Raw genomic sequence first — 23,053 nt, forward strand, 5'->3', positions numbered from 1 at the left:
GTCCTCCCAGAGGGGAAGAATTGAGGCCTGGAGGCCAGAGACCCAGGGCCACCCTGTGACCCAAGACAGCAAGCCCCTTCCTTCCTCCATCTGCCTCTTTCTCTAATAACAAACTTGCTGCCACCTGTGGCTCCCCAGGGCAGGCAGAGCCCTGCTGCTCAGGAAGCAGGGCTCCCAGGAGAGGGCCACCTGCCGCAGAGCGGCCAGGCACATGAATGTGTTAACTCCTCTGTGTGAGCACCGGAGGGTGGAGTGCAACTGCAGAATGGCAGGCCTGCTCTGCAGATGCCCCGCCCACAGCCCCCCCTTCCCTTCTCCCCAAGCTTCATTACCCAGGGGCAAGGGAGCCAGTGCTCGGTGCTCCGGCAGCGCCGCCGCGGCTCACTGAGCCCACTCTGGTAGCCTGTGCCTGTGGTGTGGCGCAGCACCGTGACGGCACATGCACTGTGCTGGGGATGTGAGTGCCTGCTCTCTGGAAGAGCCAATGAGTGCCGAACAACAGTCCGCCAGGCCTCGGCGAGGATGTGTGTGTTTGTGGGTGACCCAGATCCCCAGGGAGCCCTGCCCCCCAGCGTTTTGAAGAGGCTGTGTACCAAGGGGTTTGGCTGGGGCCTCAACCACCTGCTGGGGAAGCCTCGCTGAGCAGAAGGGAAAAAAAAAAAAAAAACGGCAACAGGAAGGCGCACAGGAAACACCTGCTTGTGGATGCAGGTGGCTCACTCCAGGCCGGTGGGGGTGGGGGTGGGGGTGAGCAGACAGCCTTCAGCACACTGGCACAGCTCTGTGTGTCCTCTGTAACTATGAACGGTGGCCCTGGCAGGAGGGTGCAGCTCATGGGGCAGAGAAGACAAACAAGTGAGACCAACCAACCCCCAAAACTGCCCACAGCTTGGGCCTGTCCCATCGGGCTCTGCAGGAGGGTTGCAATCACAGACCCACCCTTGGGGGCCTCTCGGACCAGAGGCCCCACAAGAGGCCCACTGGGAGGACGGGACTATCCACTTGCATCAGGAGGGTAGCCTATGGGGCCAGCACTGTGGTGTAGCAGGTGAAGCTGCCGCCTGCAGTGCTGGCTCCCATGGGGGCACCAGTTCGAGTCCTGGCTGCTCCACTTCCCATCCAGCTCTCTGCTATGGCCTAGGAAAGCAGTAGAAGATGGCCTGAGTCCTTGGGCCTCTGCACTCCCGTGGGAGACCCGGAACAAGCTCCTGGCTCCTGGCTTTGGATCAGCTCAGCTCTGGCTGTTGCGACCATTTGGGGAGTAAACCAGCAAATTGAAGACCCCCCCCCTTTCAAATAAATTAATTAATATAAAAAAAAAGTAGCCTGTGTGGTGGGGAAAGAGGAAGTAAACAGGGGCAGCTGACCAGGTCGTGGGAAAGTGCAGATGGAGTGACCAGGCCAGCATGAGCTCACAGCTCAGTCCGCAGGAGAGGGCAGGGCCTGGGCAAGAAATGGGAGGGAAATGTCCATCTCAGCTGGGGGTGGGGGGGTGGGAGTGTCAGCTGGGGCTGTCCTGAAAATCCTTGCTCTCTAACAACGGGGAGGGTCAGAACCCCTAACTCTGTAGTCTTCAGTGAGGGTCTTGAGGCCGGAGACAAGTAGTCAGCTTCAAGCAAGGGTGGGTGTGACGACCAGGGTGGGCAGGAGCTAGAATTAAGGTGAATTGAGCACAGCTAGTGAAAAAACTGTCAAGGCCAGGTCAAAAGGGCACAGGCCCTCAGGCCTCGCCCACTGAGCCCACCTGGCTCCGTGCAGCATGGATCAAGCACATGATAGCCACTCGACTCCTTCCCACCAGTGACTGGCAGGCTGATGGCCTCCTAGGCCCAGCCCCAGGTCTGTGAGATGGCGCAGGGAGGGGATTACCCTTGTCCTCCCATGTCTGCCCACCCTGACCCTCTTCACCTCACAGGTGCTACCCAAAGGTCTTCAGAGATCTCCCCGCCTCCTTGCCTGATGTCAGGCAGCTCCGGGGAGGCGTTCAGTTCTGCTGTCCTGACTCAGGAGATGGGGGGGAGGGGAGTGGAGGGGACCTGCTGCCCCAGGTGATGATGGGAAGTTGATGACACCATCAGGAGTCAGAAGTGTCAGGGCAGTGAAAGCTTACATCCATCTGCCTGTGCCAGCCTCTGCGAGAGGACAGAGGGAAGTAGCCCTCCAAGGCCTGTGACACAATGACAAGTGCCCTGCTAATTAAGTCCATCAAGGCCACAGCCATGCCGTGGCCATATCTAAACTCAGCCCAAAGGACACTGAAATACGCGCGCTGCAAAAAAGGGGCCAGGCTGAGGTGGTCCAGGACATGATTTATTGCGGGGATGCCCACTGGAGCTACTTCCCACTCCCCTCCTTTCCTCTTGCCCTCTTCCAAGCTTACCTCTCCTCCTGTCTCCCACTTCTCTTCCTCGTGGACTCAGAGCTGCAGAGAACCAAAAATAGAAGAAGAAAGAAAAGAGGCATGTTTGTGAAGGCAAAGGAGCAGATGGGTTGGCACGTGGGACGAGGGCTGCTGCTTTGTGTCGCCCACAGAGCGGGGGTGCCTTCCTTGTGTGTCTCTGTGCCTGGCGTGTGGGTACAATTTGCTGAACCCCAGGCGTATGACATGCTCCCTCCTTTCCCTCCCTCCCAGAGAGCCCTGGAATATTCCACCCAGGTTATCCATCCCCCACAGACAGAAGGCTCTTGGCTTGGCTGCCAGGCGTGGCTTTTCTGGGACTGGGTGATACTGGAGGATGTGCTTGGGAAGGACTCCAGTGCCACATTTAAACTGCTAAGGAGGCACAATCTATCCTTTAGGAAATAGAACCATTACTGGGGACAGGCACTGTGGTGCAGCAGGCACAGGAGGCCATCACCTGTGGCACACTGGGGCACAACAGGTTAAGCCATAGCTTGGGAGGCCCGCATTCCATATCAGAGTGCTGGTTCAAGTCATGGTGGATTGCCAATACACCTGGGAAGGCAGCAGATGATGGCCCAAGTAGTTTGGTTCTTGCCACTCACATAGTTCCTGGTTCCTAGCCTGTGCCCGGCCCAGTCCTGGCTGTTGCGGGCATTTGGGAAGTGATTCTCTCTCTCTTTCTCTTTCTGTCATTCTGCCTTTCAAATAAATAAACAAACAAATCTTTACAAGTAAAAAACCATCACTGGGGCCAGCACTGTGGTGTAGTGGGTAAAGCAGTGCCGCATACCATATGACGCAGGTTCGAGTCCTGGCTGCTCCTCTTCCGATCCAGCCCTCTGCCATGGCCTGGGAAAGCAGTAGAGGATGGCCCAAGTTCTTGGGCCTCTGCACCCATGTGGGAGACTTGGAAGAAGCTCCAGGTTCCTGGTTTCAGATGGATTCAGCTCTGGCTGTTGTGGCCATTTGGGGAGTGAACGAGTGGACAGGAGACCACTCTGTCTCTCTCGGTGCCTCTGCCTCTGTAACTCCACCTTTCAAATAAATAAATAAATCATAAACAACAACAACAACAACAACAAACCGTCACCGACCTGCAAGAAAGCACCTCTGGTTTCAGAGGGTTGCAACGAGGTGATGGCCATCAGTCCGAGTTTGATGTCAAGAGTCAAGTCTCACTTGTCTTCAAAATACACCCAGGGCACATGGACAGTCAGTGCTGGCACAGAGCAGCTGTCACTCCACAGGGCTCCACTCAAGGCCCTTCCCTTTCTCTCTCTCTCTAAAGTTTTATTTATGTATTTGAAAGGCAGAGTTACAGAGAGGCAGAGGCAGAGAGAGAGTGTGTGTTTTCCATCTGCTGGTCCACTTCTCAAATGGCTGCAATGGCCAGAGCTGGGCCAGGCCAAAACCAGGAGCCAGGAGACTCTTCCAGGCCTCCCCCATGGGTGCAAGAGCCCAAGGACTTGGGCCATCTTCTACTGCTTTCCCAGGCCATGGCAGAGAGCTGGCACTGCAGGTGGTGGCTTTACCTGCTATGCCACAGCAGTCTGCCACCCACACCTCCCACCCCCGCCCCTTGAAACACACTCCCTGGGCCACCTCATCCACCCCCTGGCTTCCCTGTGCTGCTGGGGCTGTATGTCAGTCATTTGCACGGCCCTCACCTCACTTGGCATCCCACATCTAACCGCAGCTGACTAGACACTTCTTGTGAAGGTCTGGAGCATTTCAAACTCAACATGCTCAAAATCAAACTCAACATCTTCAAATATTTACCTCCAGGGCTCCTGGGGTCACTCACTCCTCAGATACCCAAGCCACACAACGGGTCTTGTCCTTGACTCTTTGCTGTCCCTTCTTCCTAGCCATCAGAATCCCCTAACTAAACGTCCTAAATATTCCTAACCTCTGCCTACTTGTCTCTCTCTTTTTCCCCTTCGCTTTATTTAGAAGGCAGAGAGACAGACAGAGTCTTCCATCTGCTGATTCACTCCCCGAGTGCCCATAACAGCCAGGCGTGGGCCTGTGCCCACCTCTCAATATGGACCTCCCTCATGCATAGCAGGGTCCCAAGTTCTTAAGCAATCATCTGCTGCCTTCTAGGGTGCACACTAATTTTTTTTTTAAAGATATATTTATTTGTCTGAAAGGCAGAACTACAGAGAGAGTGTGAGAAACAGATCTTCCATCTGCTGGTTCACTCCCCAAATGGCTGCAACTGCCAGTGCTGGGCCAGGCCAAAGCCAGGAACCTACAACTCCATCTGAGTCTCTCATGGCAGGGGCCCAAACATTTCGGCCGTCTTCTGCTGCTGTCTCAGGCCATTAGCAGGGAGCTGGATCAGAAATGAGGCAGTTGGAGGGCCAGCATTGTGGGATATTAGGTAAAGGCACCGTCTGTGATGCCGGCATTCTATATGGGCACAGATTTGTGTCCTGGCTGCTCCACTTCTGACCCACTCTGCTAATGGCCTGGGAAAGCACAGAGACTGGGCTGAAACTCCCAGTTTCAACCTGGCCATTATGGCCAACTGGGGAGTGAGCCAGTGGATGGAAGATCTTTCTGTCTTCCCCTCTCTGACTCTCAAATAAATAAATAAATAAATAAAAGAAATGGAGCCGCTGCGACTCAAACCAGCGCTCATATGGGATGCCAGCATTGCAGGTGGTGGCCTAACCCACTGTGCCACAATGCCGGGCCCTAAGGGTACACATTAGCAGAAAGCTGGATCAGAAATGGAGGAACTGGGACTTGAACCAGCCACTCCAACATAGGAAGCAGGTGGCCCACCTGGCATCTTAACTGCTGCACTAAATGCCCACCCCTGCCTACTTCTCTTTAGGCCCACTGGCCTGACTCAGTTTCAAGAGTCGTTAACCTCTCACCTAGACACTAAAACTGCCCCCTCGCAGGCTCTCTGCTTCTAGTCCTGCCCCTCTTCCACTCGTTCTCCACGATGCAGTCAGAGTGATTTCTAGAACACAAGCCTACCACTGCAGGCTCCTTTTCTGTGTCTTAGTAAAACGCCCAGCCTGCTCCCCCTGGCTCACTTTGAATCTATTCTCTCCAGTGTCATTTCTGCGACTGAACTTCCGGGATCACTTGCTGGGCTCATTTATTCCTGGAGCTGGGACAGCACCCTCTGCGGTGCACCAGCCCCACCCCTCTGTCACCCTGATCTTGTCTGCTCACCGATAGACTTTGGCCTAAACATTACAAATTTCTTTAGGAAGTTGGGCCTCTACTCACTTCTGTGACAGGAGACTGCACCTGCCCTAGTAGAACCACAGCAACACCCTGTTGCAATCACTTAGTTGTCTGTACCCTTATCTGTAAGTTTGAGTATTGGCTGACTAGTCTACCTGCCTGAACATCTGGAGAAGACAATGGGTGACTTCCCTGTGTGGAACTTGCTCCGAATTGTTTTCTTTTTAAAAAACAGCTTTATTGAGATTTAGTCTACATACCATGGGATTTAATTATTTGAAGTGCGTAACTCAATGCCTTTTTGTACATTTCCAGAATATATAACCATCACCATAGTTTCAGAATATTTTCATCAACCCAAAATGAAACCATCCACCCCCTTAGCCCTCAGCCATCACCCTGGGCCCCTGCTTTCTCCCCCTTCCCCCACTCTAAAAAGCCACAAATCTACCTTCTGTCTCTACAGAGTTGCCTACTCTGAACAGTTCTCTTTTTTTCCTCAATTTTTATTTATTTATGTGAGAGCTAGACACAGAAGCAGAAAACGCTCCCATCCGCTGGTTTACTCCCCAAATGTCTGTAATGGCTGGGGCTGGGCCAGGTTGGACTCAAAGCCAGGAACTCAGTCTAAGTCTCCCACATGGGTGGCAGGGACCCAACTACTTGAGCCATCACCACTACCTCCCAGGGTCCACACTGGCTGGAAGCTGGAATAGGGAGCCAGAGCCAGGAATCAAACCAGGCACTCAAAAACCGGATGTGGAGCCTCTTAATCACTAGGTCAAATGCCACCCCCTCCCCAACTTTTCCAGGTGGAAGTACTCTGGAGTCAATACAGGAGAGGCCTGGAAGCACAAAGCACTTCCCCTAAGTCCTCCATGGGGCAGAGCTCTTCAGACGGAACACAGCCTGAGCGGGGACAAGGGGAGGGAGGTTAGAATACTGGAGCAGAAAGAACTCACAGGGGCCTGAGGGGGCCATTAGACCCGAGCGTGAATAGGTAAGCAGGGGGCTTGGTCATAGTGGGGGTGGGGGAGGATGGGCGTGGTGCCCTGCGGAATGTCGGAATGGCGGAATGGCGAAGGAGTTTGGAATTTACCCCCAGGATACTGGGGAGCATCCAGGGGTCTTGAAGCAGAGGAATTTGGTGATGACATCTGTGCTTTGGGCAGATCACTTTGGCAGGTGTGTGGAGGGAGGAGGCAGGAGGTAGTGCAGTCAGCAGCTCTTGTCAAGAAAAACAATAGTGACTTGGGCCAGAGCTGGGCAGTGGGAAGGAGAGGAAGTTAGAGTGGACAGACGTTCCAAAGGCAGAATGGACAGGGTTGGTGATTGATAGGACAGAGCAGGTGAGAGAATGAAGCCAGGGCTGCTGGCCTGGGTGATGGATGGTGGTATCATTCGTGAAGAGGAGAGACCTAAAGAGGCAGGTTGAGAAGTGAGTGGTGAGGGTGGCCTGGGAGCTATCCAAGAGGACGTGTCCAGAAAGAAGCTGGTTATATAGGTCTGGAGCAGGGAGAGACAGGTTGGGGAAGGCAGCAGAGTCTGAGTCATCCTTGCTATACTACGAAGCTTCCACGACTACTGTGATGTCCAGAGGCTGCTCTGCTCCTCTCACACCTGTATTCTCCATCTTTGCACTTGCCTTGTCATCCTTGACTTACCTGCTAATGCTCAGGAAGTTTAGTATGGTTTCTCCACACTAGTAAAAGATAAAATATAAGTCACTCAAGGGCTACGGGTATCATCTATCTCCAGCGTCACCCAGCATTGAGCATAAACCAGCATCCTTAGCAGACATTCAGAACATGCTTATAGATTAGTGAGTCATCACCTCACATGCATGGCTGTTGGTATAGAGGTTAAGATGCCAGCACATCATATCAGAGTGCTTGAGTTCAAGTCCTGGCTCTGCTTCTGAGTCCAGCTTCCTGCTATCAAATACATGTGGGAGACCTGGAATTCTGGGCTCCTGGCTTCCTCTTGGCCCAGCCCTGGCTGTTGCAGGCATTTGAGAAGTGAACCAAGGGATGGATGATCTTTATCTGCCTTTCAAATAAGTAAACATTTAAAAACATCTAATTCAGAAAAAAAATAAGTTATCTTAAAAACCTTTGTCCTCTTTGCATCAAAGCCTTTCCTTTGGGTGAAGGCAAGAGTGTCCACCTTGTTTAGCAACTGAAATCTTTCTTCCTGCTAAGCCAATTATAACCACATACAGCTGGGAGAAGCAGGAGCGGTCAGGGAGCAGGGAGGCCCACAGCTCACACGGTAGACCTCCCTGCCCCTTCCAAGGCAGCCTGGGAACCCCAGCATCACCTCCAGAGGATTCCTATAGAAATGGAAATATATCTGACAGATGGAGGAGCTCCAGCTGCCAAAGCAGAGCAGGGAGAGGGTGGGGCCAGAAGACCTGAGCCCTCAGGTCAAGTTCCTGGATGTCCCTGAGCATTCTTGAATTTAGAATTTAGGTCAGAACTGTGCCTGGCTCATCCAACAGAGCTGTGAGCATTACTTGAAAAAGTAGACATGTACAGCTGAGACAGATGATTCAAGGATCGATGCAGGGGAGAGCACAGCAACAAAACTAACCAACTTCCTTCCCCAGTGTGAGATGGAGGTCTAAGGAAAGTCCTTTACATTTCTGAGGGCAGTCATTTGAGATGAGGTAAAAAAATAAACATGGCTCCCACATGGGTTTGAAGAAAGCCGACTTTAATAAGGGAAAAAATCCCTGTGGTCTGGCAAGTCCTTAAAATGTTAGGAGAAACTGGCTGGCCCTGGCGGGTGATGCCGGCAGTGAGTGAAAGCTTTCCAAATGTCCGTGAGGTTTCGCATCGCTGCTCCGCCCAGTCCAGTGCTGTGGGATGATTTGCTGCCAAACACTCTAGTGCACTTTTACGTCCTTGATCATGGTTCTTCACCTTACACACCTGTGCCTCACTTGCTAATGCCTTTGTTGTTGTTGTTGTTAATGCCTTTTTAATCCTTTAGAGTCAACTAAAATAATATACTCTTGGAGAATGACTTGCTCCTTTATCTGTGAGCTCTTGTCTGTCTGTTACAACAATTATCACTTTACTGCTTTGGTTGTTTTTAACCAACTTTAAAAGTTAACCTTTGAGGGCCGGCGCCGCGGCTCACTAGGCTAATCCTCCGCCTAGCGGCGCCGGCACACCGGGTTCTAGTCCCGGTCGGGGCGCCGGATTCTGTCCCGGTTGCCCCTCTTCCAAGCCAGCCCTCTGCTGTGGCCAGGGAGTGCAGTGGAGGATGGCCCAGGTGCTTGGGCCCTGCACCCCATGGGAGACCAGGAAAAGCACCTGGCTCCTGGTTCCTGCCATCGGATCAGCGCGGTGCGCCGGCCGCAGCGCGCCGGCCGCGGCAGCCATTGGAGGGTGAACCAACGGCAAAGGAAGACCTTTCTCTCTGTCTCTCTCTCTCTCACTGTCCACTCTGCCTGTCAAAAATAAAAAAAAAAAAAAAAAAAAAAGTTAACCTTTGAGTTCAAAGGGAGGAAACACATCTCTGGATGTCCAGTGCCCAGTACAGAGAACTGCACACAGTAGGCACTCAGTGTCTGCTAAACGGAATCACAAGTCACACATGTCCTCAGTAGGTACAGCAGGCGTATTCATGTGTAACTTCGGGCCCTTCTCCAAAGTGGGCAGGAACAAAAAGATAAAAATTTTTAAAAGCGATCACGTCTGTCCGAAGGCAGGAGTTGGGAATGTGGCTAGGTAACAGAAGCACAAAAATAAAGAAGGAATAATAATAGTTTACATTTTTTGTATGAATTGTTGGTGGCTAGAACTATTCCAAAAGCTTTCCAGGCATTTTCTTGTTTAATCCTCACTACTGTGTCAAGAACAATTATCATCTCATCTTACAGAGGAGAAACCTCTAGTTGGATTGTTACTAATTCACCTGAGATCACACAGCTAATAGGAAGCCAAGACAAGATCTGAAACCAGGACAATCTGGCTCCAGCCACCGGAGGATGATATGAAACATTGAGTTATATAACTAATGCCTCTTAATCTAATTAACTGTTCATCAAAAGCCTTCTAGTAACTTGGCTTCCCAGGATGCTCTCCTATAGGGAAACAACATGCTTTGTGCCAGCATGAGGACACTGGTCCACTTGCCAGTTAATAAAGTGGCACTCTGCTTCTCCGTTAAGCTCCTGTGCACCTGGCAACCTCCTGAGGAAGGAATTCACTCTCAGGGTATACACCCCGCTGAGTTTCTGGTTGTACCTGTGAAGTTGCAGGCTGGATCCTGATGTGGTGACTCTACTGCCATGTGTTGAGCCAGACAACCTCCTGCTAACACCCTGAACATTCCTGTGGACCATAAACCCAAGAGCCAGTTGTGGGAAGAACCCTTGCTCATATCCTCAAAAATGAGGGGGTATTCTTGTAATCTTTCTGTCTTGCACAACAACCTTGCCAACACTAAACCTATGCATATTTTTAGCTTGTTCCACCTCTTGGGATAATGATCTAAAACTACCCTTTATAAATCACAGAGCAGGGCCCCCAGTTCTCATGGGTGGGACCGTCTGGGTTACTACTCCAGGGAACAAACCTGCCGTTATTTTTAACAGTCCAGGCTTATGCAGACTCTCATCAGGTTACAATTCCCTCTCAGCTGGTCTCTTTCCAGCTTGAAACATCCTACCCTGCTGGCTTGGCTTTCCACTCCTTGGCTCTTGGAGCTGATTCCATGAAGTAGGACACATCACGATTTCTACCAAGAGAAGAAAATACTCCCTTTTGTTCCTCCTAGTGATTCTCAGCTCTTTCTCAGCCCTGTGTCACAGCAGCACAGGATCCTTGTCTTGGGAAAATGGGCTCGGAGGCCACTTGGACTCCATTCCTAGCTTCTAACGGGTACCTCGGAGGTCATTTGTTGTACATATACTTGAGGTCTTTTCTCCCTAAACACACTACCTTATACAGGGGTACTTCAAAAAGATCATGAAAAAATGAAATTTAAAAGTACTTGTTTACTTTAGTGTAAAAACTTTTTAAATAAAGAGATCTATTTATTTGAAAGAGTTACAGAGTGACAGAGTGAGAGACAGAATTCACTCCCCAAGTGGTTATAACAGCTGGGGCTGGGCCAGGCCTAAGTCAGGAGCTTCCTTCTGGCCTCCCACACGGGGGCAGGGGTCCAAAGACTTGGACCATCTCTGCCTCTTTCCCAGGCACATTAGCAGGGAGCTGGATTGGAAACAGAGCAGCCAGGATTCGAACTAGTGTACATATGGGATGCCAGCATCACAAGCAGCGGCTTAACCCATTTTGCTACAATGCTGGCCACCTGTAAAAACTTTTATCAAGGGGCCTGCACTGTGGCATAGTGGGTAAAGCCACTGCCTGCAGTGCCAGCATCCCATATGGGTGCTCATTGGAGTCCTGGCTGCTCCACTTCCAATCCAGCTCTCTGCTATGGCCTGGGCCCCTGCACATGCCTGGGAGATCCGAAAGAAGCTCCTGGCTCCCATCTTAGGATCGGCGCAGCTCTGGCCATTGTTGCCAACTGGAGAGTGAACAGCGGATAGAGGACTTCTCCCTCTCTCTGCCTCTCGTTCTCTCTCCGTGTAACTCTTTCAAATCAATAAATAAATCTTTTAAAAAATTTTATCAAAATACATGGAAAATTCATATTATGAAAAAACTATTCATGGACTTCAAAACTTTTTTGGTACCCAAGTAAATGCACACTTTAAATTCTGTGAACTATTTGAAGTCCCCTCATATTTGTCCAGACTACAGCTTTTAAAAATGTTCTTGTAGTTTATTTATTTTTTAAAGATGTATTTATTTACTTGAAAAAGTTACAGTGACAGAGGGAGAGACAGAGAGAATCCGTCGATTCATTCCCCAGATGGCCACAATGGCCAGGGCTGGGCCAGGCCAAAGCTAGGAGTTTCATCTGTGTTTCTCACGTGGATTGCAGGGGCCCAAGGATTTGGGCCATCTTCCCCTGCTTTTCCCAGGCCAGTAGCAGGGAGGTGAATAGGAAGTAGACTAGTGCCTGTATGGGATGCCAGTGACTCAGGTGGCGGCTTTGTCTGCTGTGCCACATGCCAGTCCCATAGTTTATCTTAAGCTAAAAAAAAAAGATGATCTGAGGTAAAGACTTAGGAGGAAGTGAATTAATTAGATTATTAAAGGTACTAGGAAGAAAAAGAAGTTAAGGATTTAAATGTAAGTCAGCTTTGTTGTTTCCAGTATCTAAGGTCCTAAGTATACCAGCAGCTATTTGAGGTGATGGTGTAAAATGCAACTATTCAGAGGCAGGTGCAGGGCCCAAGCACTTGGGCCATCCTCCACTGCCCTCCCGGGCCACAGCAGAGAGCTGGACTGGAAGAGGGGCAACCGGGACAGAATCCGGCACCCCAACCGGGACTAGAACCCGGTGTGCCGGCGCCGCAGGTGGAGGATTAGCCCATTGAGCCGCGGTGCCGGCCCACCAGGCTTAACTTTAAAATCCTGATCACACTCTTCAAATGGCCACCCAGTGCCACCAAGGAGGTATCACTGATTATTTGTTTTCTCACTTCCCTGCATTTGCATCTATCTTTACCTTCACATATGGGTATATACATATATCTGTATATGTATATATATTTTAAAGATTTATTTGAAAGACAGAGTGACAGAGAGAAGAATAGAAAGAGATCTTCCACATTTTGGTTCACTCCCCAAATGGCTGCAATGCCAGAGTTAATCTGGGTTGAAGCCAGTCTCCCATATGAGTGGCAGGTGCCAAGCATTTGGGCCATCTTCTGCTGCTTTCCCAGTTGCAATAGCAGGGAGCTGGATTGGAAACACAGCAACCACGACTCAAACCGCACTCCAATATGGGATGCCAGTGTTGCAGGCAGGGCTTACCCTCATTACCCATATTATTACTGGAAGCATCCTCCATCTCCTTACATCCTCCCGTGGATCTCACTCCCAGCCAGGTCAAACAAGTCATCTCTCCCCTGTATCACCGGTCTTCCATTTCCACCATGTTGCTCTCAATGGTGAATAAACAGGTTCCGAACTTTTTTTTTTTTTTCCCTAATTTGAGAGAGAGAGAGATCTTCCATCTGCTGGCTCAATCCCCAGATGGCCTCAACTGCCAATGCTGGGCCAGTCTGAAGCCAGGAGCCAGGAGATTCTTCCAGGTCTCCTAGGTGCAGCAGCCCAAGCACTTGAGTCATCTTCTACTGCTTTCCTAGGCCAACAGCAGGGAGCTGGATCAGAAGTGGAGAAGCCAGGACTTGAGTCAGTGCCTATGGGATACTTGCGTCACAGGCGGTGGCTTTAACAGCTCCTCCCCAGTGCCAGCCCCCACTCATCTTTAACATAATTAAATTTTTTTTTTATTTGAGAGGCAGAGACAGCACCTCTCATCCCCAAATGCCCTCCTCAATGGATGGGACTATATTGGATTGGAGTCAGAAACCAAGAACTCAATCTATGTCTCTCATGTGAGTGGCAGGAATCCAACCACTGCTGTCTCCCAGGGTCTACAGTGGAAAGAAGCTGGAGTTAGGAGCCAGAGCCAGGAACTGAATCCAGGCATTGTGAGAGAGAGAGACAGAGAGAAAGGTCTTCCTTTGCCGTTGTTGGTTCACCCTCCAATGGCCGCCGTGAACAGCGCGCTGCGGCCAGTGCACCGCGCTGATCCAGAGCCAGGAGCCAGGTGCTTCTCCTGGTCTCCCATGTGGGTGCAGGGCCCAAGCACTTGGGCCATCCTCCACTGCACTCCTGGGCCACAGCAGAGAGCTGGACTGGAAGAGGGGCAACCGGGACAGAATCCGGCACCCCGACCGGGACTAGAACCCAGGATGCCTGCACCGCAGGCAGAGGATTAGCCTATTGAGCTGTGGCGCGGGCCATGGGAATCTTAACCACAGGCTATACATCCACTTCCATCATCTTATTTAAAATATCTCCTGCCTTGACCACACATCTTCCTAGGCGTATTCCTAAATTTCTCTGCTCCCTTGGCAGCCAAACTGTTCTCAAGCTGCCACATATGATGTCTCTATTTCCTTACTCTCACATGCTTCAACCCATTCTGACAGGTCTACACCCCTGATTCACCCACACGAATCAAGCCAGTGTCACCAATGACATTCTCCAGTTACTTCTAGTTGATCGATCCAATAGTCATGTCTCCTGCTCCAATTTACCGTATCTTTCAGCAGCACTAGACTTCCATTATCCTGTCTCTAAATGTTATAAACAGCCTACACATGTGGTTTAATTAACTCATGAAGTTTAAAAACACCTGATTCACTTGCTGATTTACTTGTCAACATCTAAAAATCTATAGATTTTAGGGGCTGGTGTTGTGGCATTTCAGCTAAAGCTATAGCCCGTGATGTTGGCTTTCCATATAGGCGCAGGTTTGTATCCCTGCAACTCCATTTTTTTTTTTTAAAAGATTTATTTATTTATTTATTTTAAAGGCAGAGTTACACAGAGGAGAGAAGGAAAGGCAGAGAGAGGTCAGTCTTCCATCTGCTGGTTCACTCTCCAAGTGGCTGCAATGACCGGAACTGCGCGGATTTGAAGCCAGGGACCAGGAGCTTCTTCCGGGTCTCCCATGTGGGTGCAGGGGCCCAAGGACTTGGGCCATCTTCTACTGCTTTCCCAGGCCACAGCAGAGAGCTGGATCGGAAGTGGAGCAGGTGGCAGTTTTACCCACTAGGCTACAGCGCCCCTCCCCCTTTTCTTTAAAGATGTATTTAATTATTTGAAAGGCAGAGTTAGAGATGCAGAGGCAGAGAGAGAGAGAGATAGGTTCCATTAATTCCTCAAATAGCCTCAATGATCAGATCTAGGCTGATCCGAACTCAGGAGCCAGGAGCTTCTTCCAGGTCTCCCACAAGGGGTGCAAGGGCCCAAGAACTTGGACCATCTTCTGCTTTCCCAGGCGCATTAGTAGAGAGGCAGAGAGTTGAATCAGAAGAGGAGAAGCAGGGACTGGAACCTGCACCCATATAGGATGCAGACACTGCGGACCCACCATGCCACAGCGCTAGCCCCAGCCACTCCACTTCTGACCCTGCTCTCTACTGATGGCCTGGGAAAAGCAGATGATCCACGTGTTTGGGCCCCTGCCACCCACGTAGGAGACCCAGATAAAGCTCCTGACTTTCGCCTGTCCCAGTGCTGACCAAGGCAGCCACTTGAGTAGTGTACCAGGGATGGAAGAACTCGATCTCTCTTTGACCCTCAAATCAATCAATCTTAAAAACAAAACAAACAAACAAAAAAAACCAACCTCTGGGGATTTTATATTTTAAAAATCCAGGTTCTATTTCTTCCAGGAAAGAAACAAAATTATCTGTTAAAACTGGGCCAGCATTATCGCAATAGAACAGTTGGATGGAGAAGAAATTGCTCCCCAGGCGCTGAGTAAGGGCGTTGGGAATACAGTCCTGAGTCATATTCCATTAAGTACCAAAAGGCGCTCCTCCCGGATCCACGAGAACATCTTGCTGTCAGCCCTCTGTCAACTTTCCCGCAAGTTGGGGAGGGTCCACAGGCGCCTCCCGGGGAGGGGGAGAGACTGAAGGATCCCGCCCATAGGGAACAGCTCTAGGGCAAAGACGAGACATGCACTCAAATACAGAATTACATGGCGTCAAAGAGAGAATCCTTTAAGGCAAAAGAAGACTGCTGTGGTCGTGAAAAAGCGTCAAGTCTGGTCTTCTGCAGTCTCTCCGGGCAGAAGCGGCTTGGGGAACCCAAGAGCTGGCCTTCTCCCTCTTCTAGGGCAGAGATCGCCACAAGCCGCCATGCAAGGACAGCCCTTCTCGCCGTCGCTCTTGGGCGCTGGACTGTGTCCGAAGAGCTAGGAGAGCGCCGGGCCTCAGCGGGCCTTACTCCGTGGCGGGCCGCTGAGCTATGCTCGGAGGGCGGGTCGGGCCCGCTTTGGGTGGAGACTGGGCGGGGCCGGGCCCAGAGGCCGCCTCGGCCCCACGGCCTGGTCCCGCGCGCGCTTCCTCAGGCCTCCCCCACTGTCCCAACCCTTAAGAGCGCGAGGGACCGAGGCAGCGGCTTGAAAACCAGGTCAAGCAAGCCGGGACCCGGGACCGCCCAGAGGCAGCGGCCTCCGCCCAGGAAGCCCCACCCAGCCGAAGCTCGAGCGCCCGGGCGCTCGCAAAGCCCACGCGCGACCGGGCGAGGGCGCGGAAGGGCGCGTGCGGCGTTACGACACGACTCGCGGCGCGTCCCGTGACGCCATCGCGCCCGCTTTTAAAAGTTGGCGCCCGGGGCCGCCTCCCATGCTGCCCTGCGCCAACCCCTCCCCTCACCTTTCCTCCCCCGCCCTCTACTCGCCGCCCGGCCGGCCCCCCCACCCGTCCCTTCCCTTATCAGCACCCGCGGCCCCGGCAGCGCCGACGCAGGCGCACTGCACCGCGCCGCCGCCATTTTGTGTCCGAGCCTGTGGAGCGATTAAACCGTGCGCGGAGCTGCTTCTTTGGCGGCAGCGGCGGTGGCGGTAGCCGGTGCGGGCGCGCGGAGCTGGCCGGGGACGCCGGGTGGCCGGAGCGGTGGAGCGGCGGCGGAGCGGGCGCTGCGGGGGGTGTGGCGCGAAGGTAAGGGGGCCCGGGGTGGAGGAGGTTTCGCGGGCCGCCTCTAGGTGTCACGATGGGGCCGCTCCGGTCGGCGCTGGCTGCAGCCCGGCGCCAGCGCCGCCGCCGGGGGGTGTTTGTCTCCCTCTACCGTCCCTGCTGCGGCGCGGCCGCCGCCATTGCCCGTCGCCGCCGCGGCCCGGCCGCTCCCCCCTACCCCGCCCGTCCGCTAGGCTTCCCTCTTGGCGGCGCGCTAGGCCCCGGGCGGCGGCGACAACAGAGGCCCGCGCGCCCGGCGACTCCATTTTCCTTCCTTTGTCTCTGCCCTCGAGGCCGGCTCTTGGCCCGGGCAATCGCCCGGCCGCGGCCCGCCCTCTGCCCTCCGCCCCTCCCGCGGCGGGTGGCCCCGGCCGAGACGCGATGTCCTCGGCCCGGCTTCCGCGCCCGCCTCGCTCAAGTGTCCAGACCCACTGCCGCCGCGCGCTCAGCCTGCTCCCGGAGCCGTACGGCTGTCAGGCCTCGGCCGACGCGTCTCGGGGCTGCCCATCCTCCAGTTCTCCCGATTCCCGGAACCTACCCGGCCGCGCTGCGTGCGTCCCCAACCGCTCGGCTGCTCAGCGGTGGCTCCCAGTCCGCGCGTTGCCGCCGCTGGTCTCCGTCTCCGCCGAGTGGCGCAGGCGGCGCTGCTGCGGCTGCGAGCAGAGGGGACCCCAGAGCTGCCGAGAGCTCCCTCTGCAAGGCTGGCTGAGCTGCTCGCGCCTCGACGCCGCCTGAGCGGGCGGGGGGACGCGCGCTCGCCGCCCCCGCCGGGCCCCGCTGCGCCCCCAAACTCGCGCCTGGGCTTCTCGCCCGACCTGACCCGGGCGGCCCCTGCGGTGGGCGGAAAAGACGGGAGTTACGCATCAAGTAGTAGTTTTCTGGCTCGGACACAGCAGTCCCTTGTAGTGATAGCAGCCTGACTTTGTGCGCTCAGAGATCTCAAAGGGACCGAAACGTAATTTCACTCTGAACTCCGGTGACGTGACAAACTCCTGAAATCGGGAATATGGGCAGTCTTAAGTTGGTTTGGGCAACCCTTGGGTTTCCCTCCCGCTTTAAAATGTCCTGATGCTCTAGGGCTAGGCGAAGGCAAGTTCTGCCCCGGGATTGTGCAACCCGACCTAAAGCGCCAGTAGGGCAGAATGAATTTATTCTTGACTCGACTGGTAATTTGCCCATACGCTGAAATATGAGGGTTGATGTTGTAATTGAATCCTGGGTCACTCGCTGCAGATGGTTTATAAATATCTGCGCCTAATGTAACTACTCTTTAGTAGCTGACTTCCTGTAGCCCTGAGTTCAGCAGTAAGCAAACATTCACATACATAGTCTTCACACTTTATTTGAGTTTAGGTCAGCTGGGAAAGTTAAAGTTCCACGTTCCCTCGGGCGGGAAAAGAAGCTGGGCATATATTTACTGTGCTTAAATCATTTTATATAATTAAAAAGCCTCTTTTGTTGAATTGCTAGAATTTCTTTTTGCTTTTCCCTTAAATGTTCTAGTGCCTTAATATAGTACTGTGCAGCAGTTGATGTAAATCAACTTAGGATGCTTTGGAGAGAAGAAAAGTCTGGATTAACATTTTTTTATGGAAGGAAAACTAGGCTAAATTTATGAGAAAATTAAAACCCCCTGGTGCTAAGCAAAGCCGTTCTGTCCACCCTGTGTATCTGTAGGTCTTACCAGCAATCTGCCCCCACAAGCAAGTCTTGTCCTTTTTTTTTTTTTTTTTTTTTTTTTTGGTAAGTCTTTTATTTTCACATCTTTTTTGAATCCTACAAAATGTTCCTTCTCCCTCCTCCCTAATAAAATTATACTAACTTTGATGAGTGTCAGGTTTGGGAAAAGAACCTCCTTTAACATGTTAGTTTGTGTAATTTGTTGCATTCTTTTTGATTTTCAGTTTTCCTTTCAAAATTGTGGGTGAAAGTGGCATATATTATTTAAAAAATACGCTCCCCACAGATTAAAAATTAAAATGCAGTAGGTTTGTAATTGAGCCAGAAGTAGCTTGCTTTCCCAGGTTAGCATTGTGCTGCAGTGCTTCTTAATTGGTTGTTTCATATGTCTTTTGGTTTTATAGGCTTATTTTTGGAGATTGCTGTATGTCAGAAATCACACTGGTTTTATTAGCAGACTAAATCTATAGAGAAAATAAATTGAGGATGAACTGATGACATCAAGCTAACCCAAAAGCTCTACTTATTTAAACCAGTGATAAATGGAGGATTACAAGATTATTTACCTACATAAGGAAATACTGCTTGTTTGAGTAGTTAGTTGTAAAAGTTATCCTCAGGGGTTCATTCAACCTACATTGGAAGATTTAGAAGATGTGAAAGTTATCCTTGAAATACTCTCAAATTCTAAGCACTTTCAGATTATTTATTTATTATTTTTTAAATAATGAGGGCGCCCATCTGGGAATTCTCTGAGTAGCGTAGGGAGTTCCTTAGCAGAGGCCACCTGCGGCAGACCAGGGCCCTGGGGAGGAGTCCTGTGGCAGATCCTTGTACAGTGGTGCCTGCTGGCAGAAAGTCACCTCGAGAGACTTCTTTGCTTCATAGATGCTGCCAGCATTACAGCCATCCGCATCACCTCCTTTATGGACTCCATCTTTTTTTTTTTTTTTTTTTTTTTTTAAGCCAGCTTGACCATCTGTGTGCCTTTTTTACCTGTCTTGGCTCCAGATGACTTCAAGCTGTTTTGCCAAAATTTAGATCCTCCTTCAAACGACTAGAATTTGTCACGATTTACGACTTTGAAAACAAACGTATTTAGAAAGAACAATGGTAAATGATGTATAACTTGGGAGACTGGTTTTCATTTGGATTTGTGGATTTTTCATATCACATTTGTTTATTTTTAAACACCTCTAAACTATCTTTTGTCACTATCTTTGTATCTTCCTTGCCAGTATCTGTGCGTTTTCTCAATGATTTGGTATTTGAGGATAAATATATGGCAACCTATGTGGACTGCTGATACATAGCCCAAGAGTAGTGATATATTTTTTCCACATTCGATTTTCATTTGGGGAGATCCTTAGAATTTTCAGGGCATAAAATTGCATTCCCTTAAAGGCATGTTAGTGTTAATACATAAACTCCAAAACAAAAGTGTTTCTTGGGCTAAACACTGATTCCCTGTTTGTGTTACTATACATTGCCTCTCAATAAGGGAGACTTATTTTTTCTTTAATGTCATCTAAGAAAATACCAGTTTTGTGGGATGGTTATGAAATGGATATCCTTGTAATTCTATGTCTTGGGCCAAATTCTTTGGAAACTCTTAATTAAAATTTAGCTTTTTAATTTCACTTGGAACTCTTTTATTTTTTTTAAGGGACAAGTTCCTCTTCTGTTGCTTGAAGCTTGATGGTTCATTTTGTAGGTTAGGGAGGAAAAAAGTCATCTAACATGGCATTCCATTGTTTGATCTAAAATGCTATTTTATTGCTGTGTTTCCAGGATTTTCAAAAGTCAGTGAAAGCTTACCCCCTGTAATCACCTTATTAAACAGAAAAGTACAGTCTTTACTTGTGGTGTAAACTAGCTGTAAAAGGGCTGTTAAAAAGCTAATAATTTTTTGGTAATTGAATGCATGTGACATAGAAATGATGGAATGCTATTTTGATAATAACAAATCTCGAGTTCTTTATCCAACAAATGTCTAAAATAAGTGAATATTTTGTATTGGCTTAGCAGGCATTTATAAAATGGCTCAATTAGTGATGTAGCTTTAACAGAAGTATTTTTCCTCCAATTTTATCAATCTTTAGTTTTTGTTGCTGTTTCTAAAGATTATTTATTTGTTTAAAAGGCAGAAAAACAGAGATTGAGGGGGAGAGGTCTTCCATCCACTGGTTTACTCCCCAGATGACCTTAAGAGCTAGGTTGGACCAGGCTGAAACCAGGAGCCAGGAACTCCATCTGGGTCTCTCACATTGGTGGCAAGAACTCAAGTACCGGAACCATTTATATTGTTGTTGTTGCTGTTGCTGCTGCTGTTTTCCAGGCACATTAGCAGGGATCTGGATTGGAAGTGGAGTAGCTAGGACTTCAACTTATACTCCGGTGTGGGATGCAAGCATCCTAAGCAGCAGTTTAACCTACACTGTAAAGCCTGCCCCGGTTTTGTTTTTTATACTGTCTGCATTTGTGTGAATTCAGTGTGTCATAAAATGATTAATGCTTCTCTTTTAGAATGATCACGGACCGGGGGCCAAAGAACAAGATGCACTAGTGGACAGATTGCTGACCGGGAGCTTGAGAGCTGGTTTCTGTTTTCCCTCCTCCAACTGACTTTGCAGCCACGGAGAGGTAAATGCTATTTGCATTTCTTGCTGTTAAAAATGGGAGTAGTATGACTCCTGCAGTATAGGGGATCCAAGACATCAGGTTATTGCAAGCATACAAGGTTTACTTCTGTAGTCAGAAATCTTAGTTTGAATCGCTGCCACATACTAGCTGGGTGACACCAGGCGAGTTACTTAACCTGTCCACTCCTACAGTCCTCATTTGTGAGATAATGATGCCAATCTCAGAGGCTATTCTTGGGGTTAATGAGCATGTTTGTAAAGTATTAAGTACCATTCTGTGCAAGTACATAGAAAGACCTTAGGAAATTGTGGCTGCTTTTGTATAAAAACCTTTAGAATGTATACGTTATTGCTGCTTGGCCTTTCGGCTAAGATGAAGTGTAAAATGTATATTTTGACTATCAGCAAATGACCTGAAAGGTTTGTGGCATGTGGTAATTTGTAATTTTGATAAGGAACATATGGAATCCTGTTCTTAGTGAAGCTGGTATCCTGGATAACAGTTGTCTTCATTAATTTGAGATGGTCTAGTTGATGTCCTGTGTTTGTATCGGAGCATGACAATTGTTACTAATTTGCTTTAGCCTACGATTTCTGCTGTAAAATATAATGAACATCATAGGGAATGTGGAACGGGCCCCTCACAATTGTTGGGGTCTATTCTATTTGGTTTCTCATAAATAAGTAGAGTTCTGGGTATAAAAATGATGTATCTCAGGCTACCAGAAAACATATCTCTGTTGTCCCTAGAAAAATGTGAAAATGATTTGGTTGCACTGTGTAAAGGCAGAAAGGACTATAGAAGTGGAAATTACAAATGCTAAAATTAGATAAGCTTATATGCATGAATCATCTAAGTGACTACTAAGATCTTTCTTATAAGCTGTGCCTGCAGCAGATAGAGAGAAGGAAGGACACAGGAAGGAAAGCTCTGCTATTCTTCAGACCTCTGTTTTTTCAAATGGGCACCTTGGTATCTTTCTAGATGGAAAGGACAAGGTATATGTGTATGTGTTCTACCAGGAATGACTGTGCCCTGCAGGTTCTCTGAGGAGTGTTGACACACAGTGCTAACAATAAGCTGCTGAAAAGAGAGACAGTACTGATTTGAAAAACTGTGATGCTAGTGCTAATAATCCCATCTCCAAATTCTGAAGGCTAGGATGGGATTATAGGAACATATATTGACTAGTTTCAAGTGTTGTGAGTAGCTGAATTGTTTGGATTTCTGTTTCTCAAACTGGGATATGAGTACCCTCAGGGTACAAAGTGATGTTGTTCTGGGGTACTTTATTTGTGAGGCAGACAGTGAGAGCTCCCATCTGCTGGTGCACTTTCCCAAATACTTGGAACAGGCTGGGCCTGGGTCAGGGCTGAGGCCAGGAGCCAGGAAATCAATTCAGGCCTTTCCTGTTGGTAATAGAAACTCATTACTCTGAGCCATCACCACTGCCTCCCAGGAAAGCTGGAATCAAGTTATCAAGCTGATGTGGAATGCAGACATCTTAACCACTAGGCTAAACAGCCACCCTCTTTCTGGGGTATTTGAAGCCAGAAGATAAGCATGACCCATCTTGGAGTCTCAATTATGCCAGCTGAGAGGGCAGTGGATTAAGTAATTTCACTGTTAAATAATTAAAATATTATTATACTTAAACAAATAACATTTTTTGGAACAGAACGTAAAGCATATGACTGAGATAACACTTATCTTCAACAAAATGAGGTGCATGTGCCTGAAGGAAGGAAGTGCTTTCAGTATAGGTACCAGAGTGGAAACATTTGAGAAGAAATGTTTGAGTTACAGAACAACTTCTTTCTTTGTCCCTGTAGTAGTCTGTGGTATATAGAAGTTAGTTTGTATTAGTTGATGTTTGCTTGCACACATAATTCCTCCACATGCCTGATGCATACAAGACAGATTGGTAGGCAGCAATAGATAACTGGACCTTGTCAGGAGTGTCTTCAAGACCATTGCAATGACAAAAAGATTATGATTTAAAAGAGGAAAGACTGAACCCCCAATAGAAATCAGTGTCTTTAAAATAGCTAAATTCTGGGGTGGGTGTTTGGCTCAGTGGTTAAGACATGGCTTGGGTTAAGACACGACTTCGAATGCTCACATTCCATATCTGAGTGCTGGGATTTGAGTCCTGGCTTTGCTTCCAAATTCTGGCTTCCTGCTAATGTGCAGGGTGGGAGGCACCAGATGATGACTGTGGTGCTAGTGCTGATAATCCCACTTCTAAAGCTAGAACATATTGACCACCTGGGTCCCTGCCACCCACTTGGGAGACCTGGATTTTACGTTCTAGGTTGTGGCTTTGGCCTGGCCTAGCACTAGCTGTTGTGGGCATTTGGAGAGAGAACCAGCAAATGGAGGATCTCACTGTCTGCCTTTCAAATAAATGGAAACAAATTTTAAAAATATTTTTTATTGACACAATTCTAAGCTAGGACCTGTGACTCCTAAGATAATTCTTCAAA

At 49.5% G+C, this 23,053-nt stretch overlaps 1 protein-coding gene and 1 long non-coding RNA gene across 15 annotated transcripts in view; one reads left to right on the forward strand and one right to left on the reverse strand.

Moving 5' to 3' along the window:
• Positions 1 to 2,289: 2,289 nt before the first annotated feature.
• LOC103348498 (uncharacterized) lies at positions 2,290 to 17,310 on the reverse strand. Of its 5 annotated transcripts, none has more exons than XR_016225304.1 (4): positions 16,783 to 16,905; positions 7,279 to 7,316; positions 3,195 to 3,438; positions 2,290 to 2,422 (listed from the first exon to the last, which is right to left on the reverse strand). It is a non-coding gene; the product is annotated as an uncharacterized LOC103348498 (long non-coding RNA). The 5 variants fall into 5 exon arrangements; XR_016225303.1 differs by lacking the exon at positions 16,783 to 16,905 and adding an exon at positions 12,562 to 12,867; XR_016225300.1 differs by lacking the exon at positions 7,279 to 7,316 and having other exon boundaries at positions 16,783 to 17,301.
• Positions 15,981 to 23,053, forward strand: part of CTCF (CCCTC-binding factor) — a 62,830-nt gene continuing 55,757 nt past the window's right edge. For 7 of the 10 annotated variants that reach the window (XM_089320276.1, XM_070062613.2, XM_089320278.1 and 4 more), the window contains exons 1-2: positions 15,981 to 16,229; positions 20,451 to 20,567. The gene's annotated coding sequence lies outside the window, so the exon portion shown is untranslated. The remainder of the gene's footprint in view (positions 16,230 to 20,450; positions 20,568 to 23,053) is intronic. The other 3 variants (XM_051846943.3, XM_070062615.2, XM_070062616.2) reach the window with 1 other exon arrangement.

The sequence above is a fragment of the Oryctolagus cuniculus genome, chromosome 18 (assembly GCF_051225735.1).
Source record: "Oryctolagus cuniculus isolate XC-2025 breed Fujian yellow rabbit chromosome 18, ASM5122573v1, whole genome shotgun sequence".
NCBI classification, from domain to species: domain Eukaryota; kingdom Metazoa; phylum Chordata; class Mammalia; order Lagomorpha; family Leporidae; genus Oryctolagus; species Oryctolagus cuniculus.